Source organism: Octodon degus, unplaced genomic scaffold (genome assembly GCF_000260255.1).
Source record: "Octodon degus isolate 3935 unplaced genomic scaffold, OctDeg1.0 scaffold00011, whole genome shotgun sequence".
NCBI lineage: Eukaryota > Metazoa > Chordata > Mammalia > Rodentia > Octodontidae > Octodon > Octodon degus.
In genome coordinates this window covers 6,831,699-6,835,393 of record NW_004524587.1, presented here as the reverse complement: position 1 = coordinate 6,835,393, position 3,695 = coordinate 6,831,699, and the positions used below count along the sequence as shown (strand labels likewise).

Sequence of the window (3,695 nt, the reverse complement as noted above, 5' to 3'; positions counted from 1 at the left end):
CCTCCTCCCCTTACTCGGGCCCCTCACAGGATTCCTAGTTTTACTATCTCTGGGACCCTGCCTCTTTAACAGACTAATGGCCTTTGTTAGACAACAGATTAATGCCATAAAACTACAACCCCTACAGGTCCATTACCATAGACTTGAAATGACTGATATAGAAAGCTACTCAAATTTTAACAGATATGCACATGATGTCACTGAGTCTTAAGTGTCTCGGCTTTCTCACCTGGTGCGATACACTGGATAGTCAGAGATGGGCAACTGGGATTCACATGTGTCACCAACCACTGCCTAAGACAGGAACAGGGCTTTATGCTGTCCAGCCTTCCAATGACGGGTAAGATAGAGTTGGGGTGATGTGCATGCTCCCTGACCAAAGCCAGACACAGTCTCCTCAAGGACACAGTCATCTCTTGCCATTTTATATTAAAAGAAAGGGGGACCTGTGGGAGAACAATGCTTGGCCTCATACTACAGAATGTCGCATTTGATCTGTTGTCTTGTGACCTTCCCAGAGCTGTTTCTGTTTCCCCTCCGAGCCATTTCCCAGAAGTCACATGCCTGATCTCCATTCTAGAGACTACCCCCCAGTGCCTAGCGACCTGATGACGTGTAATCACTCCTCCCTCTTCTTCCCCGCTTCCTATAAATTCACTGAGATTTCCTTGAATAAAGAGGGCTTGATCAGAACCTTTGTCTTGCCTCCATTTCTCATGTCTCCTGTCCCTATTTCATCCCCACTCCCCCTCCAGGGTCCTCATTGACTAACCCGTGGGTCGGGTCACCTGGGCACTTGGGAAGACACACACTTGGCTGCCCATGCCCAGGGTGGTGGGCAGAGATGAGGAGGATGGGCTGTGTGAACTGACATGGAGGCAGAATCAGTGGGCTTAGGAAGCAGACTTGGAAGGAGAAGGAGCCCGGTGACCCACCTACCTGGGCTTCTGTGGTGTGTGGCTGAGCAGATGGATGGAATCAAGACAATACAGGGGACAAGGGCTGTCTGCATATGTCTGTCATAGACAAGGGACAGGGAAGGTGCCCAGAGAAGTGGGTGTGAGGGGAGATGGCACACTGGCCACCAGGGGCCCTATCAAGTCACAGGCTTGCACCCTGGCCCTGTGCCCGTTCATGGCGCTTGGGGTCTGGAGGTCACATATGCCTTTGGGCTCCGCATCATTCCATCCTCTTTTCACAAAGCTGCCGCCAGATAGGTACAAGGCACCCTCAGGGCCTCTCTGTGCCCACCATTTTTCTCCCAAGTGCCACTTTCACAGGAACTGGCTCTCAGCCCTATTATGTGAGTTTGGGTTATTAGGGCACATCATCAAGAAGTCCTCAGAGCAATACACATCCCTGTTCCCCTTGTCAGCATTCCTGTGTGTGACGACTGCCAGGACACTGCTGCCCCCAGGGTGGGAACACGGAATGCAGAGGTCAGGTTGGTAAAGGATGAAGGATGTCTGCACCTCCAAACAATATAAGGGAAATGTCATGACTCCCCACCTGTGGGGTGCCACCAGTGCCATGTTCATGCTTTCTAAAGCTGAAGATCAGGGCTCCAGGATCCACGATGGTGGCAAAGCTTCCGCCACAGTGAAGGACCTGGTTTCCAGGGTGTGGCAGGAGGCCTGCTTCCCTGAGTCAGTCCAGTCCTCCTCTGAAAGCCAGAAGCAATGGAAGGCTCACGTGGAATTCATCCTCTGCTACCCGCCAGACTAGTGCAACCTGCCAGAGGGCAGTGGCCGCCTGGACCAGCTGCTGTCACCCTCCATGGTCTGGGCCAATCTCTTCTTCCTGGGCTGCAGTTATAGTAAAGACCTTCTGGACAAGGTGAAGGAAATGGCTGATGGAACTGAAGTGGAGGACGGGCCACACTTTACCACCAGAAGTGGACTAGTGAAAAGCATCAAAGCTAAGATTCACCACACTTTCATCATCGGCAACAGGTTCGGGAAGGAGCTGGAATGGAAGTGACACTGACTGCAGCAGCTCTCAGAGGCCTTGCTGTTACCAACCTGATGAGGCAGCTGGCATGGAAAGGGGTCGCTCTGGATTTGCTTTCCTAAAAGGCTCATCCTTCCTATAGCTGTCACTGTAAAGAGCGCATGGATGTTCATGTATTTATAAAACTGAACAACAGGCCCAGTAGATAGCTCAGCAGCATACGTGTCTGTGTGGCAAGCACAAGTCCCAAGTTCTGTCCCCCGTCCTGCTAAATAAATGAATAAAATTGAAAAATAAATTCTAGGAACAATGGGGTTAAGAGTAGAAAGAATTGATTGAAAGGGAAAAAAAAGAGCTTCTGTCTAAAAAAAGACAGAAGGGGCCTAGAAAGTACATTGCTCACCAACCTCACTGCTCAAGGGTGTTTCGTTGAGCAAAGCCATGGCATGAGCCACGTGCAAGGTGAGATAGAACTACAGTCAACTAATAAGATTACAAGCAGAGTCACTTAGTGTAATGGACAGGCCACGCCCCCTAGTGACCTCACTTCTGCCTCGGAGGCTCTGCCTACTAAAGGTTCCAACACCTCCCAGGATAGAGCCAGAGGCCCTTGGGAAACATTTCAGAACCAAATCTATAGCATGGCTCTCTTGACTGTCACGATGCTACAGGAGGGGATCACCAGAAGCTCCAGCCATCTATCTGTCTCAGCTTCCTTCTTCAAATGACCCTTCTTCACAGGTTGGTAGCTTGAAGCTTAGACTGGGTTTGAACAATGAGGGAATCAGGTCTGTTTACCTTGGTTGCGATGTTTGTTGTAGTGAAGTTCTAAGAGCTTTGCATATGCAGATTATACTTCCAAGTGGTTCAGCTTTAATGAAGACAGCAGGTTGGGATAGAACCCCCCTGTGCTCGGATGGGAGTGGATTGGCTCCATCATTAGTATCATGTTCTTTCGAGGCATTGGAGAGTGAACCCAGGGTCTTCATGCTGAACTACATCTGCAGCACTTCTTTAAATTCTAAGACAGGGTCTCTTTTTTTACATGATTTAAGTTTTTTATCGTTGCACATTTGCAGCTCCTAATGCTTACACTGCTTGTGGGGAGTTAGAGCATACACTCGACACAGCTTCCTTTTACATCACCTTACACTTCCCTTCTCCACTCCGCTCTCTTCTGGTCCCTTACCATTTGAGAAAGATCCCCCTCCCTGTAACCTTTAGGGAGGGCTGTATGCCATGCCACACTATGCCATGCTGCAAGGCCCAGGGAGTGTACGTTTTCTCTCTTTCACTACCACACCCACCCAAGATTTCTTTTCTGTACTTTCCTCCCACACCAGTTAACAGTCCTCTCTCCTTATACATAGCTCCATGAACATGTGGCATAGTGAAAGCACACTTGGAATCGGTGTAGATGTCTCTTGCTAACCAAAGAACCTTTCTCATGTTTATTAGGTTTGCTTTTGGGGCTGAGATTCCAGTAGGTGGAAGCTGAGCCTCCACTACAGAGCCTAGTGTCACCCCTGCATAATCTGACCAGCAGACCTCTTCTAGTATAAGCTGCTTCTATCTGTAAAGTATTCAACATCTGGGTGTCAGAGGAGATGATCCGATGCACACTGTCATAAAGTGAGACTCCCATTTCTACTTGGAGCAAAGAACGTGCACTGAGAGTGTTTCCTGGATCTAGAGTTACCCAAGGATTTCTGCATAGGAGACTCTGACTCTGAGCCATCATGGGG

The 3,695-nt window shown here is 49.3% G+C and overlaps 1 pseudogene; it reads left to right on the top strand.

Annotated features, from left to right (window-relative positions):
- Positions 1-1,455: 1,455 nt before the first annotated feature.
- LOC101590254 lies at positions 1,456-1,980 on the top strand (annotated as a pseudogene).
- The last annotated feature ends 1,715 nt before the right edge of the window (positions 1,981-3,695 follow it).